Source organism: Bos grunniens, chromosome 8, assembly GCF_055505025.1.
Source record: "Bos grunniens cultivar Pamir isolate PY7600 chromosome 8, Bosgru_T2T1.0, whole genome shotgun sequence".
Classification (NCBI taxonomy): Eukaryota; Metazoa; Chordata; class Mammalia; order Artiodactyla; family Bovidae; genus Bos; species Bos grunniens.
This window is the reverse complement of record NC_141172.1, coordinates 111,309,925-111,326,404: the sequence shown is the minus strand read 5'-3', so window position 1 is coordinate 111,326,404 and position 16,480 is coordinate 111,309,925. Positions and strand designations below refer to the sequence as shown.

General features: G+C 48.9%; 1 protein-coding gene across 21 annotated transcripts in view; it reads right to left on the bottom strand.

Moving 5' to 3' along the window:
* MYT1L (myelin transcription factor 1 like) overlaps positions 1–16,480 on the bottom strand; it is a 393,751-nt gene that overhangs the window by 372,597 nt on the left and 4,674 nt on the right. For 18 of the 21 annotated variants that reach the window (XR_015168803.1, XR_015168802.1, XM_086414065.1 and 15 more), the window contains exon 1: positions 14,192–14,325. The exons of the other annotated variants lie outside the window; for them this stretch is intronic. The gene's annotated coding sequence lies outside the window, so the exon portion shown is untranslated. Of the gene's footprint in view, positions 1–14,191; positions 14,326–16,480 lie in introns of those variants that run through there. 21 annotated transcript variants of the gene reach the window in all.

The following is a 16,480-nucleotide window of genomic DNA, read 5'->3' as shown; positions in this document are numbered from 1 at the left end:
GGAAAGTTATGATCAATCTAGAAAGAAAGAAAGAAAGAAAGTGAAGTTGCTCAGTCGTGTGCAACTCTTCGTGACTCCTGTAGCCCACCAGGCTCCTCAGTCCATGGGATTTTCCAGGCAAGAATACTGGAGTAGGTTGCCATTTCCTTCTCCTGGGGATCTTCCTGACTCAGGAATCGAACCCAGGTCTCCCATATTGTAGGCAGACGCTTTACCATCTGAGCCACCAGGGAAGCCCCAACCTAGACAGCATATTAAAGAGCAGAGACATTACTTTGCCAACAAAGGTCCATCTAGTCAAGGCTATGGTTTTTCCAGTGGTCATGTATGGATGTGAGAGTTGGACTATAAAGAAAGCTGAGTGCGGAAGAATTGATGCTTTTGAACTGTGGTGTTGGAGAAGACTCTTGAGAGTCCCTTCGACTGCAAGGAGATCCAACCAGTCCATTCTGAAGGAGATCAGTCCTGGGTGTTCACTGGAAGGACTGATGTTGAAGCTGAAACTCCAGTACTTTGGCCACCTGATATAAAGAGCTGATTCCTTTGAAAAGACCCTGATGCTGGGAAAGATTGAAGGCAGGAGGAGAAGGGGAAGACAGAGGATGAGATGGTTCGATGGCATCACCAACTCAATGGACATGGGTTTGGGTGAACTCCAGGAATTGCTGATGGACAGGGAGGCCTGGGGTGTTGCGGTTCATGGAGTCGAAAAGAGTCGGACACAACTGAGCAACTGAGCTGAACTGAGAGCAGTAAAGACGGTGCTGTGCCCCAGGTCTCCCCACCAGCCTCTCGTCCGCCAGCAGGCTTGCTGAGCACCAGCCATGTCCAGTGTTCCGGTAGGAAGATGGGCTTGAAGGGCAGCGTTCAGAGGCTCACAGGGGAGGCTGAACTGTGACTTAAATAGCTGTCCATACCGGAGAGGAAGTGGGAAGCCTATGAAGATCAAGGCTGTAAAGTGGGAGAGGGCTGGACTTCCTCTGGGAGAAACAGGAAGGACTTGAGGAAAGGGAGCCTGAGAATCAGCCTTTGATGGGTGGACAGAGTGTGCCTGCGTGGACACCAGGAACAAACAGAACAGTTGGAAGGGGGCTGGGGAAGAGTCAACTCCTCACCGCCCTGAAGATACCCAACCGACGAGGACAGGCCCTGGGCTGGAAGGCAGACTTGAGAAGGGGCAGGGAATGGCCTCAGATGGTAGCTGAGTGTTTGGGCTTAATCCTGGAGGAAATAGGAAGCCCCTGGTGCTTTGTAAGCATGAAAATGCCAAAGCTGAACTTTGGAATAATTCGTCTAAAAGCGGAACGTAGCTGCATTTACAAGCGTGAGTGAGCGCACGTGTGGGGCTGGGCAAGCAGCCTCGGAGGGGACTGTGAGTCCAGGAGGAAGATAATGCCAGTCTACTCCGCAAGAGCGGTGCAAGGAATGGAAGGCAAGAAACAGTTGGGAGAGCTATTTCCGAGACAGAATTGGCAGGAAGTAGCCACTGATTGGCTGCCAGATTAATTATCCCGGAGAATAGCGCTGGCCTTGTCACTCAACCACACAAAACCCTCCAGTAATTCCCCCATTATCTGCAGAACAAAGTCATAATCTCAGCGCAGGAAGACTCTTGGGAAGCACGGCCCTCCGGGACGGCCCCACCTGGCTTCAGGTCTCTCCTCTGCGCAAACAGCAGCCTCCAAGTCATCTGTCGGCAAAGCCACGTGTGTCTTTCCCAGGCGATCTCCTCACCTTATTTCCCTGCCTGAATTTTCCCCTCTCCTATAATTATCTGCTGAGATTTCCTTTCCTTTCGAGGACTGTCTCCGATACTACCTTCTTCACGTTATCCCACTCTAGCCCTGTTGACACAGTCCCCCTCTTCTTTGAGAAAATCGTAACATGTAATTTGTGGTTCCTTACCATTTGTATCAAATTTTACATCACACTGGAGTCATTTATAAATTTGTATTTTCTTCCCTATTGGTCTATAAAATTCCTGAGAACAGACAGGAGTTTTGATTTATTTTCTTACAACCGCAACACCTAATCGAATACAGAGGTGGTTCAAGAAAGGGGTGAGAGAATAATTATGTGAACAGCTTTCAGATGGAAGGGAGCTTCCAGGAGACGTCCTCTACCAATAGGCGAGAGTGAGCGAATAAGAAAACAGAAGGAACCTCCTACAAAGGCCTGCGGTGTATGGACGCACTATCCCCCTGGGTTAAACACAGAAACGCTGCAGCTCCTCTCCCGGCCCAGCTCATCTCTGCTTCGCCGCCGCCACACCCGGGTCTGATCTGAACAGGACCAGAGGGATCCGGTTTCAAGCCTGCAGATGACGGGTGAGGACCTTATGACTTTGATCAAAAGGAGGCTGCGGGTAAATCCTGGCCGACGGAGCGTGAGCCCACAGACGTGCAGCACACGTCTCACACACGCTGTGTCCACCCTGTGCGTCGGTGCTGATGCGTCCAGACAGGGACGGGGCCCGCAGCCCAGATCAGGTAGCTGTCCTGCCTCTTCTAATAAAGCCTCTCCAACTCCGCTGATGTAACAGAAAAGGGGCAGAGGACGCGAGAGGCTCAGGGCCGCGGGCCTCAGGCGGGTCTGGGGAGGCGGCGGGAACCGCGCAGGACGAGGTTGATGTGAACGTGCGCCCTGGAGCCGAGGGTGCTCAGACAAGGCCGGCCCCCAGCCCCTCCCTGCCGGCGGGTCTGACCCTGGTCAGGGGAGCAGGAGCACACGGGGAGGCCTAGTGAGCCCCGTGTCCGCACCCACGAGAAGCTCAGTACAAGTAAACACGCTGCATGCCTTCTGTGCTTCGAACCTGCGATCTCCCTTAAGACACTTGCTATTCAGGATTTGAGAACAGGCATACTCCACCCAAGGAGCTGACTCTCTGCCCTGGGATTGCTGGGCCAGTCAGGAACACCAGTGACCGTGTGTGCAGCGGCTTCAAGCCATTACTGGGGTGTGCTGACTGCACTTCCTCACCATCCTGAGGTCCTGCGGTGACTCCATGCCTTAGCCTGGGACACGCGTGAGCCGCGGGGCTGGGACACGAGTACTGAGGTTCCAACCGTGTGTGTGAGACCACGCTGCTCGGGTGAAGCTCGGGCTTGTGGCTGGCAGTGATGGGAGTGCAATTCCGGACCACGGGCTGAGATGGAGAGAGTTTGCGGAAGGGGCGGAGCCAACGGGCCTCAGCGCGTGAAGCCCGTCCCATCGGGTCACCGGCGCCGACTTGCGCCTCCTCGCGCCTCCTCCCCTCTCTCTGCCCCCACTTAGCTTTGGTCCACACTGCTTGCATTTCCACAGCTTCTTCCTTGGCTTTCTGACCTGGTTGGGTCCTCTCTCTGACCAACAAAGGACAGACCACAATTTACTCTCCCTGCATAAGAATACAGCACTTCTGAGGTTTTCTAAGGTAGCTTTTCCCTGGGGGAGGGCATGGCAACCCTCTCCAGGATTCCTGCCTGGAGAACCCCATGGACAGAGGAGCCTAGCAGGTTACAGTCCACAGGGTCACAAAGAACTGGACACGACTGAAACAACAGAGCACAGGCGGCTTTTCAGATAGTTTCATCCCATTGTCCGTTCTTCCTATTTTTAGGTAGAACGGAGACAAACACGAGCTGATGAGACCATGTTCGTTGCACCTCGGTGTGCAAGAACACCACCGCACGTGGCTGTCTCACCTGTACCCTGTGGCGAGCCCATCAGGAGAGCCCGGACCCTGAGAAATGGAGGAACGAGAGGTTCTGGTCAGAAAGGGGGTGAGGGGAAGAGGACCAAGCTGGGGAAGGGCAGGAGAGAGGAGCACATCTCCTCACCACAAGCCGGTGAGCTGCTGGTCGCGGTGCCTTGTTGGAGAAGAACGGACGAAGCAGGGAAAACACACGTTGTGGGTGCCCGGGGCGTGGGGCGCAGCAAAGTCAAAAGCATGGAATTGCATGAACTCAATGCCTGAGAAATTACTCACTTTCCTTTTCAGAACATACACACGTAAGTGATAAGACACAGGTTCTACACCCACAGCCACTAAGGCATCAGTGAAGAAGGGGAAGTAGCTGCTTGTTGACTAGTTTATTATTTCAGTGGTTGGCTCAGTAATGGCATGTTTATAATAATAATAATAATAAACTAGTGACATCTAGCACATCTTATGAAAATCTCAGTTGGTCTAGAAACGAAACTTTGGAAGCAGAGAGAGATCCAAGGTCCACAGGTCCTGGGAAGGAGCTCCCTGAACACTCCTGCCTAGCCCCCTCATTGGGGGCGGAGACTCCAGGATGGGCCCTCTGGAGGGCCTGCAGCTCACTGGGCAGCTGTCTGCCCCATTTTAGCAGGGCCTGAGAGCAGATGACAAACTGGACATCCCGAAGGCTTCAGAGAAGTGTGGCATCAGTTCATAAACTAGTTTGAAATAACTATTTTTTGAAAAATTTTGCAAGAGTATAAGAGGAAGGCTGAATGTCTTTCCTCCAAGAGCCTTTGTAGGAAGAGACTCTATTTGAGGTACTGCTGGAGCTCAGAGAACCTCTGGAACAAGGAGGATGGGTTCACAGGAGAGATTCAAAGGGTGGGCTCATGGCTCCACACCATCCTCTGCTGCAGGAACGGGAGGGAGAACGCTGTGTGATTTTCACTCTAAGAATGAGTCATGCTCAAAGTTGATCTCAACATAGAGGAGCAGGTATTACTAATTTGAAAGACATAATGAATCCTGAATTGCATGGCTTCATAATTTTTATGAACATGTTTGGGGTACAACCCTTACCCTGTTAAAGGACTCATTATAATTTATCTGTAACATACCTCTCCCTGTGGAAAAAAGAAAAATCCTCACTCAAACATAGAGATTTCCAGAGCAAAGAAGAAATAACTATTCCTGTTATTTTGTTAGATGTCTTTTAACTATTTTATAAAACACCTCGTGGAATTATTTTTGAATGTCATAAGACTTTAGTTAATCATTTAGTAGAAATGATAAACCTCTAGATAGTCATATATTTAGATCATATTCTATAAATAAGTGCTGAGTCTACTTAAAATTAGGATTGTTGGCCCAAACAAGTTCTGAATTATAGATATGGAGAATCTTCAATTACATTCATGTTTAATAAAAAGCTTTCATTTGGGGGGTTATTTTCATAAATAATATGGTATATATGCTTAACATATAATATATAATAACCTGAACCCTTTAATAAGCATATTATTTTGCCTTTTCCAATCATAGGGATAATACCAGTACCTGTAATCCTATAGGTTCTTGTGAACTTCAAATAAAATCCTCAAGTAAAGCATTCAGTGCTGTGCATTTGTTAATATGAGCTAAGATTAGTCATTAGAATGCTTTCCTGATATTTTTGTCAGTTTCTCATATAACACAGAACTTTTTTAAAAGGTGTTTTTGCTAAGGACCATTTTTTAAAGTGTTGGATCTGTTACAATATTGCTCCTGTTTTATGTTTTGGATCTTAGTTTCCCGACCAGGGATCGAACCGGCAACTCCTGCATTGGAAGGCAAGGTCTTTTTTTTTTTTGGAAGGCAAGGTCTTAAGCCCTGGGTTGCCAGGGAAGTCCCAGTACTGAACTAAAAGGCTGGTCTCACTAGCTGGCCCTGTTTACACCATCCGCTGTGACTCAGAGCTGGAAGCAGCCAAAGCGGACGTCCTGAGCATTTCTGAACTCTGTGTGGACGCCCCCCCTTTGGCTCTGTCCCCCTCTCCTCTGCCTCTGGAGTGAGAAGCACGTCCCAGCGCTCGGAGTGCATATGCGTTCTGCGCTCTGGATAGAGCGGGTTTTGTATTAAATGAAACACATCTTCATTTAAAATTTCCCAAAGGAGCCTCCTTGGTAACAGCGACCTGGAAAGCCTTCTGTGACTCCAGGGGAAGCCCACGGTTCAGCAGGCGCAGGGAGAGCTGTCTAGCATCACCCGTGGGTGAGTCCCCGTCGCGTTTCCTCCCCCACGATGGACTTATGGCTCTTCTCGACTTCACAGGGGTATTTTGAGGACAATATTTAGCCCACTCTTTTAAACTGCTGGACGTGCCGTTGGCTACTGTGGTGAAAACCCGGTGTTTATCTGCACCCACAGGATCTCGTTTGTCACTCTGGGTGCTTCAGGCTACTAGAAGTAGGACATGCATTGGATAATGGATGCTAGCTGCTAAAAATGTGCTGTTATTAGCCTGTGTGTAGCTGGGCTATTACTACTACCTAAACAGTGCTTCTTGAAAAGAAGGCGAGGCAGAGAGCCAGCGGGGCCGTGTCCTGCAGCAAGGAGCCCTCGATGCTGACCCGGGCGCTCTATTTGCCCGCACCGTGGCAGGTGCAGAGGACTCACCACACCAGGGTCACGTGCAGAGCCGCAGAGCAGGAGTGATGGAGCCCGCACACCCCTCGGACGCGTGAGCTCCACCAGGACGACGCGCCATGTGCCGTCACCGTGATGGGATCCTCGCCAAAGCAAGATGAAATCACAGTCACAGAGAAGAGGGGGAAGAACTGAAGAGGAAGCTGGTTGTCAGCCACATGTCTGAGTTCCGCACACAGTCCGGTGACTTCTCCATGTGACCAAGAAGCCTCTGATTGGATGGATCCCGTGTCAGTTCCACTGACCTGAGGCATGCTGGGTGAGACTATCAATCTAATGGGACCTCCACTAAACCATCCAGCTGTTGGCCTTGGCTTGCTTCCTGCTCTTCCCTACATATGACCCCAGGTAAGGAGGAGGAGGCACTGCCCTTGGGCAGGGTCACGGTCCACAGCCTGAAGCCCTACACTGCACAGTGACAGCTCTGCGGAGGAGGCCCTGCCCAGGAGCGGCATATACAGAGACGTATAGTATTGGTACCAAAAGGGAGCTGAGACTTGATAAAGTTCAACCTTCCATTTTAAGAAAGGATCCCAAGACATAGGCGGCTTCTCTGGTGGCTTAGCGGTAAAAAATCCACCTGCCACTGCAGGAGATGTGAGTTCGATCCCTAGGTCAGGGAGATCGCCTGGAGGAGGAAATGGCAACCCACTGCAGTATTCTTGCCTGGGAAATCCCACGGACAAAGGAGCCTGGCTTGCTATAGTTCATGGGGTCACAAAGAGTCGGACACTTAGCGACTGAGCACACACACAAGACAGGGAGAGTGGAAAGGGCGTGCTCAGAGTCACCCCTGAATTACAGGGGGAGCTGGACCAGGATGAGGCGGCCTTTGTGTGAGCACCGTCACAGCCAAGTCAGCTAGGGATGGAAAATCCCACTGAGAAAGTAAAAAGGAACATTTTTTTAAAAAAGGAAAAGATGACTAAGGATGACCAAAATGGATAATATTGGGTGAAAATTCCCTCTGAGGAGTAAATGGGAAAGAGACTTTTCTGAGTGTCACCGGTTATCTTTAATGCCTTGGAGAATTAGTCAGAAACCAGTAAGACAAGTGCAGTCTAACTGACATCACCCAGCGAGAGCAGAGCTTCTGGCCCTGGGAGAGCCCTGCGCATCAGTTAAGGGTCTGTTAGTGGTCCTCCCTTGCTTGTCTAGACACCCAGGGGCAGGAGCACGTCGGATGCTGCTGTGCAGCCAGTGGGCACGTCCCCATCCGGGAGAACGGGGTGAGGACTGGCGGGGAGCAGGCGAGGAACTGGGCTGTGCGGGGAGAGGACTGTGGACATGTGGTGCTGAAGCTTGTGTTTTTTGTAATATATACACAGAGGCCTATTTTTCTAATGCTGATCGCCCAGTCAGCACCCCTCACGTTGAGGAATACCTCTGAAGCTAAAACAAATGACTCCATCTGCATATGAATTTGGAAGCTGTAAAGCACCGAGGATAGAACTGGTCAAACAAAGCCTTGGACACATTCTGCCTCCGACCCCTGGACGCTGACAGCCATGAGTATTTATCACAGGCCGAGTGCATTTTCTAACTCCTTCAAAATGTAACACACACGAAAGGCTACGTATTAAAAATGAGAAGTCGCATCTAATCTCACAAACCTCATCATCCTTCCCATCCAGCTGACCCCACTGATCAGACACTGTTTTGATCATTAACTAGATGAACAGGTGGCTCAGCCCAGTTGTAAACAGGTGTGTTAACTCGGCCCTGGGGAACACACACAACACTTCTTGGCTTGTACTGTGGGTGTGGGTCTCTTAGGGAAAAGGGTTGTTTTTGAGCTAACAAAATCACAGTAATGGCAAATTAACTGAAGAACATTTGGGCGGTGAAACTGCCTCCATTCTTGTTCTCGGGACTATGGAAAGAATTGCAAAGAACAGTGAGAGATCCATAACACAAAGTTCGTGGAAAATTCCAAGTGTTAATTCAGTACCAAGTGTGCCGTGCTCAGCAGAGCACAAGTCACACACGGGCCTGAAATTTATCTGAGCGAACCTACTAGGGCTTCCACAAGCATCTAGCAGCCCCCAGCACTTCTCACTCCTATGCAGTCTCAGAGTTCCCTTTGGAAGTACCGACATGCAGCTTTCTGAGGTCTGAGCTACTTAAATTTCCAGACCTGAGAGGGTATACAACTCTAATTCTAACCTAACTTTCCTTTTACACGAGTTTTAAAATTCTGAACAGACAGGCATGTTGGTCAGACCTGCCTCCCTGGGAACGTGGCGAGGCATCTGAGGGTCTGAAGGCACAGGCAGGTTCTGACCTGAATTCTCTCCTCTCCTCTCTCCAGGTCTCTCCAGCCAAGCAGCGAGCCTGTGGGTGCCCACGTGGCCGCCCTGCCCAGCTCCCCGTGTCCGGGCTGACTGCTGACGTCACAGACCCGAGTCAGAAGGCGCTGCCCTGCGAGGCTGCCCCGCTGCGATCTGCGTTCACCAGGCCTGCCTCAAGGGTTCAGTTCCCAGTCTCTGGGATCAACAGCTCTAAAATGTCCAGAAACTGACGCCTGACATTTACCAACACTCTTTCCTCAAAACAAAAATCCGTTTCCTGTTCTGTGCCTTCTTATGCAAGCAAAGACTCACTCAGCTGTAACTACGAATCACAAGGGGGCAGTGGGCTACAGTCAGGGGGTCGCAAAGAGTCGACACGAGTGGTGACTGACGCACACACACAGCCACACAGATATTGACACAAACCACGACGAGTTAGGGCCAACCGCCGAGAGCCCTCCCACACCGAGAGTTCAGATTCCGTAAGAAGGGGATAGACTCAAGTCACATATTCAATTACAGAGAGAAAAATGGGAATACAGTCCCATGCAGTTGAGAGCTAATTTTCAGAATGATCACCTGGATCCCTGAAGTACTAATCATCTAAGAAATGGACATCAATAATTATCTTCCTCTTCTTATTAAGTAAGAAAAATGGCTTAATCTAATTCAAAACGTATTCAAGAAAAAGTAGATATAGAAGAATTGTGATGACTAAGTATATATTTATATATAGTATATACATATAAAATATTATGTCTGCTATATGTAATATAACATTTTACATGTATAATATAACATACACATAATTGCTATATATGTTTCTATTTACAGAAGTATTCAAATATATAAATATATATAAATTTATTTGCAGTTTTTATATAAATTATATTTATAAATACATACTACACATTATATATTAATACATACTTATTTTATATGTACATAAATATATATATGATTTTATCCATATGATCCTGACTTACTGTGGGTTAGAGATTTGTCTCACTGCTGCCTCTTTTGGGTCTGTACACAGTAGGTACTCAATGCACGCAGGATGTGTGAATTGCTCACTAATGTGCTGAAAGTGAAGGGGGAGCTGAGTTTAAGGAGCTGTCTGTTTAGGTTTCACCACTGACTTTGATTTTTTTTCTTCCAGGGAAGACTGTGAAGGAGCCCCTGGACTGCCCATCCTCGTTACTGACTCTAACTAGACTGTTAAGAAACTTTAAAAACACGGAATTTAAACATAATTCATAAGTGTGCGAGTTGGGCTTGAGAGGAGAGAACAAAAAAGAATCTCTATCCTAGCAGCTGGAATTCCCATGGAGGGAGACACACTCCCCTGACCTTGAACCCTGAGCCAGTGTCTGTCCTGGACACAGCGGCCTGGGTGCCAGCCCATGGCCCACGCTCGCTTGGTCACCCCTCCCTGGTCATCTCTTGGTCATCCTTGGTCATCTCTCCCTGCCTCTCTGGGCTCTGGGCAGAGAAGCTCTACAAAGCGCTCACGGGAGGGGCAGGGCGTCACTCATCACGTGGCGCTTGTCCCCATCCCACTGGCCACAGGGACACTAACGCGAGGGCCACATCTGTTCTTCCGATCAGATGCTCACTGCCCTAAAAACAGCCAGTGAAGAAAGATGCTTCCCTTTCAAAAAAGAAAGAAAGAAAGAGAAAGGAAAGAAATGAAAACCAGTTACTCTTAAAGATAAACAGCACAGCGCTCTTCCGGGAACTGGGACCATGTTTTTGCCAAAGTCCACGACATGAGGTCAGATTTTTGAATCCAGAAAATGCAAATAAATTGCGACCTATCACAGTGGCCACTGAGGAATCAGTGTGCGAGGCAGGCCGGACTCGTGTGCTCAAAGTGCAGGGATCGCTGCTTTCACACGGGCCAGCAAGGGTGTCTGCAGAGAAGGCTTGCAAGGAGGAAGCCACAGCCAGCTGCCACGAGCACTCACCCCAGGACAGCTCCGTCCTCCCTCCCTCAGCCTCATCACCAGTCCCCCTCTTGCCTGCAACTGGTGATGAGCACGACCCAGACAACAAACAGCTGGAAGCATGCCAGAGGACCATACATCCGTGGTCTACCATGCCCTCTTTAATCAACTTCTTAATTAAAAACTGCCATGCTGGCATGAGGTACAAAGAGGGTAGGCTTGGGATCTCCCACAAAACAGCATCCCTGAACCCTGAGGTTGTGGAAAATCTGTGTTCTTACGGGTGTTTATGAGTTTTCCTGGCGCAGAGAGAGAATCAATTTGCTTGCGCCTGGCCCTCAAGACGTATTAAATTTATCCTGAAGGAAACTGGCTTCTGAAAAGCTCTTGCCCGGATGCATTAGGCAGGTGGGAGTTGCAGTGGGCTGGAGGGTCCCCTGGCAGATGCAGCATCGATTTCTGAACGCTCACCATCCAGCAGACAGCTCCAGAGCAGACTCGATTTGATGGCTCTCTATGGGGTGCCCTGCAGACTCGATTATTTCCACAACCAGTCTGGCTAGCATTGTTTCATGGCGACCACGCTCTATGTTCTCAGCTTCTGTTCAGATGGCACGAGTGGGTCCGGGTACCAGGGAGGGGAGGGGGCCAGATTTAAAGCCAGTCTCTAAGGAGCGACCATCTCTTTCAGGGTCCAGTGATCAAGGGGGTAATTCTGACTTATAAGAAACCATTCTGTTGACTGCCATTAAAATACACTGAGTCCAGGCATGAAGATACTACTCAAAACAGTGTCTGAGCTAGAAATCCCCCAATAAAAATCTCTGTACATACAGCTATATCTAAAATAGAAAACCAACAAAGACCTACTGTATAGCACAGGGAACTCTGCTCAATATTCTGTAATAACTTAAATGGGAAAATAATTTGAAAAAGAATAGATATATGCATATGTATAACCAATCACTTTGCTGCACACTTGAAACTAACAGCATTGTTAATCAACTAAACTCTGATATAAAATTAAATTTTTTTTAATCTTTGTCAGTGTGCTAAAAAGAACCACTCACCCCATCAATGATTAATCCGTGAGTTGTTTAATTTAGCAACCCAAGTCCAATATCCCACACCTGAAAGCATCTCAAGCAAATGTGCAACAATCTTGGGATAATTTTCTTTAAAGCCATTTTATTGCACCATCTAAGCAGCCAGACTTCAGTAAAGAAGCAGCCAGTACGTAACATTGTCATAAAGTTCCTTTCAACTGTATTAATGAGCACCCAAAAGAGGTCTACATGGCATACATATTAATCCAATGGCTCAAATATGGTCAGCCTGCACACATTTCCACACTGGCATTTTAAAAACACATATATCCATGCACTTAACAGAACCTTTGAAGAGATTAATTGCTGTACCCCTGGGACATCATAGCACAGAATTGTAAACAAACAGGTCAATAACTTTTCGAAAGGGAAGATATTGGTGCCCCACTTTATTCCCCATCACCAGGAACCCACTGAGGAATGCCCCCCACCCTGGGCACAGAGACCACTCTTCCTCTTGGGATCAAAGGTGCCTGATTTCAGATTAATATTTTGGCTCACTGAACTTAAGAAATTTGCTATAAAAGGCTGCTTTTCTTTCCAAAGTTGATCTGCAACCTTAGAGCTAAACTGAAAAGAGAAAAATGCTCTTGGAAACCACATTTTTCGGTTAGGCACACAGCACCACGTTTCCAGCCCTGGGACCTCTCATTGTCTTTGAAGGCTAGCCCTTTCCAAGCCCGTAGAGACAGCATGCCCAAGAACCAATGTGACAGAGAGTGGCATAAAGTAACTCTGTCAAGTGGAAACTAATATGACATAATTTTGGCCCTTAAAAAAGAGCTAGACTCTCCTCTGAATGGCAGCCAGGCACAAAGAGACCAACGTGGTAGGTAACACTCCAGTGTTCCCGTCAGGATGAAAACAGACATGTTGAGGTTAAAAATTAAAAGCTGATATTTTGCCCCAAGAAAGTTACAACCCATCATAAATCTAAAAGGAATTATTTTAATCTTAGAAGGTTCAGCTCAACTCTAAAATAAAATATAGCAATGGAAAAATAAAAGAAATATCATTTTTGTCTAAGAGTTTATTAATTTATTTTGAAATAATTTGGTATCTAATATTGTTTGGGTTAAGTTAAAAAAACAAAGCCTCAATTCAAAACACCAGCAAATTAAAAATTAAATAGAAAAGTATATGTATACATACATATTCATTGACATAAAAATGGAAAATTCACCTGTTCTACAAAAACAAGCTCAGTGTGAATAAGCAGAAACTTCAAGTGTGAGTGGGAAAATGTGAGAAGCCAACAGTTGGAAGTGGCATATAAAGGGTTAACATGTTTTCCAATATCTTATGTTGGAGGTTTAGATTCATTGAAGGTAGTTTTCTTTTCTTTTCTTTTCACCTTTTCTGGAAAGCCATTGTTTTGTTTTAAACAGAGGGAATAATCCTCCAAAAAGTTGCATTTTTTTTGTCAAATATTCGCTGTCATTGTCTAAAGCAAACAGCTGAAGTAAAGCAACTCTGTAAAAAAAAAAAAGCCTCAAAATAAAATTCTTAAGTGATTTGTAATATTTAAGAAACTACAAAAAGACAGTTAAATGATGATAATTTCTACTTAAGTTCTACCTTAAAAGCAGATGAAATAATTAGGTCAGTCAAAATGAAAACCTTACCTTTTAAGGAGAGTGGGGATTGTGAAAACAGGATAGAACTATTTACCAGTGATTTCCCTGAGATGAAAGTATATTTAACTAAATAGTAAAACACCCATATTGCAGCACTACAATCACAGAATTATATAAGGAGTGTGTGTCAGTGATGACAATAGAAAACCGGAATTCCTGCAGGCTTTCTACTTATTTCTCAACTCAGAAGACTGGTTGTAAAAACAGTCTCCATTTTTCTGAAAAGCACTGAAAGTATCAACTTGTGCTAATTTTTCTGTTTCCTATCTGTAGATCCTACAGATCAACAGAAACTTCAGTTCGATTTGCAAAATCTCCAGTAAGTTGCTGGTTAAATTAGCTAAAATCTTCTTCCAGCTAGGAAAAATATATACCAGTCAAAACTAATTATGTCTGGGCTTTCATTGAAACAACATTTGCTAATTCTACTGGTCTGGATACACTGCTTCAGAAAATATTAATTAAACACATTGAATAATGGCTGCTGTAAATTTCGGAAAACAATAATCTCTGAACAGTTCATGTTCGCTCCAGACGTATGCACAGGAAAATGGACGAAGCAGTTGCCCCCAGCCAGCAGCAGCCCCGACCCTTTTGTTGGCCAGCTCGCGAGGGAGTTGAACTTTGCTGCACTTTGGGGAGCGGGCCGAGGCTCCGGACGCCACCGGGAGAGCTGGACGCGTTTACCTGGAGGGAGCGGCCAGGAGGGACCCGGAGAGCCAGCGGCCAACCCGGCGGTCCAGGCGCGCGCCCCGCGCCCGCATCCCAGGGCATTCCCGGGCTCCCCGGCCTCGCCGCCGGCTGCGGGCGCGGCCACCCCGCCTCCGTCTCGGGGACTCACCCAGAAGATCTCAGCTGCTGCAGCACTACCGGCTCCCCCGCTTCTGCGCGCGCCCCGACCGTCGCCGCGCGCCCCTGCTCTAGCGGCGCGCGCACGCGGGGCCGCGGCTCCCCGGCACGCTAATCATTCTGCCACCTGGACACAAGTGGCGGTGCCCTCGGACGGGAAGCTCGCAGGCCTGAAGTCGGAGATGCAAACCAGTGAGCTGACAGCGCGGGGCGACGGGGCCGGGGCGGGGGCCGCCGAGCGCCATCCGCAGGGCCCGGGGCGCGGGGCCGCCGCCTCCCCTCCGGCCGCCTCCGCTAAGCTCGGCGCGGGCACCGCCCGCCCCCGGCCCCGGTCCGGGGGACCCGTCACCGGCCAGGTGCGCTTCACGCTGGGGCCGTGGCTCAACCCGGGGTTCTCGCCTGACTGTTGATTGAGCCTGCAGCACAGCCAGGCGGGCTTGGGGTGCGCGCTGTGCGCTCCCTGCTCGGCGCCCACAGGCCCCTGGGTCTCCGGGGCGCAGTGCGCAGCGTGTGCAGTGCCGTATTTCATGTAATAGACGAGAGCGGAATACCCGAGTCAGGCTGCGAACAGCCCCCCCCCCGGGGGGGGGCGTGTGTCTAAATATACCGCCCCCCCCCGACACAGAGAACACACACACATGAGCACACACACACACACAGAGCACACACACACGCTGATGGTAAAGACCCCCACACACACACACACAGCGCGCGCGCACACACACACACACACAGACACACACTGATGGTAAAGACCCCACACACACCGATGTTATGGTCAAGACACGCTGTGTCCAAAGAGACCTCAGAAAGTCGACTGAACCAACAGCATCTTCCGCGGCCCTGCTTCTGAGCACCAAAACAGCACAGAAAGAGGTGCCAAGCCTGCTCACCGCACCCCCGCACCCCCGCACTTCAAGTGAGAGAACAGTGACCTAAGAGTTAACACCAATGGACTCTTAAAATCCCTCTGGGTTGCCAACCGCGCTCTGCTCTGTTTCAGGGTGAGCTTCTTCTCTCGTGTTCTTTTCAAACAAAAGACACAGAACTATTCTTCTAAGAAAGTTAAAATATTGTCAAGCTTTTAATATGGCTGGAAGAAAACAAATGCCAGGAAAAGTTTTATCTGAGAAGGCAAGAGCAAATAAGATTTCACAACACAAAAGGGAGCATAGATACATGACTTCATTAGCATCTTTCCGGTTTAAAAAAAAAGTGCTGATTTTATAAATGGCTTCTTGGGTCTAGCAACAACTCTTCTACTCCAGGGGTAACCACACCACTGCCCTCTCCACAAGCGTCTCTCTTAGACACTCCCCACTCTGAAAGGCCATATGAAATCATAGCGGCTACTTAGCCCCTCCCACCCTCCCTGGACACTGGCCTCGAATACACAGACTCCTGTTTGACAACAACTCCAGGCAGCCTGCACACATGCCCGGCGCCCACAACCACATTGTGCTGGAGAAGAAGCTCCACTGGAGAAAGGGTCCATTGTGGGCTCATCTGGACACCAAACCAGGCGATTTTAAAAACTGTTACCATTTGTCATCAAATAAGAGCTGCAGATGGCCAGGTAAGCAAGGAAGCAAATATGTGTGAGAGTACCTAAGAAGCCAGGCGAAATAATTCTGAAGAGCTGCAAGTGGCCCCAAACAGACACATCCTAGGCAGCCTTTAAGGAAGAAGAAAGAGGTACCTTTGGGTCGGAGAGTCGGGGCCCTTCAGCACAGCCCGGTTCCGCAGCCTACTTCTCCGCACTTGCAGGGCTGAGTCTGCCTTGGAGAGCCCGGGGCCCATGTTGACCCCACTCCCCTACACGAGGCCACTCCATCGGGCCCTTCCCCGGCAGAGGGGAGGGCACAGCCACCTCCGATAAACCACTGCAGGAGCTCCCCGGAACAGGCGCTGACTGTGGTTTCTGTGGGAGGAGGCTCAGAGGTCCCAAGTCCCCGAGAACACCTCCCTCCGGCTTTCAGAGGGGATTCCTCCCAGTCCTGAGCCTCCCGCCTGCCCTCTGGAGACCAGACATCCTGGTTAGCACAGGGATTGTGACTGCCTTCCCGTCCAGCCCTGCTGGAAGTCACCGTGGTCTGAGAGGCAGGCACCTTGCGAGAGACTGCCGGGTGCCATCCCGGCTCCTCAGCACAACGCCCCTCACGCTTCAGCTGAAACACTTCCTCCCCCTCCCAACATTTCCAATAATCACCACGTGGGGAGCAGGGGTTGTTTTTAAAGAGATATATTTTAGGATAAATTTCCTAACCCAGCAGCCCAACAC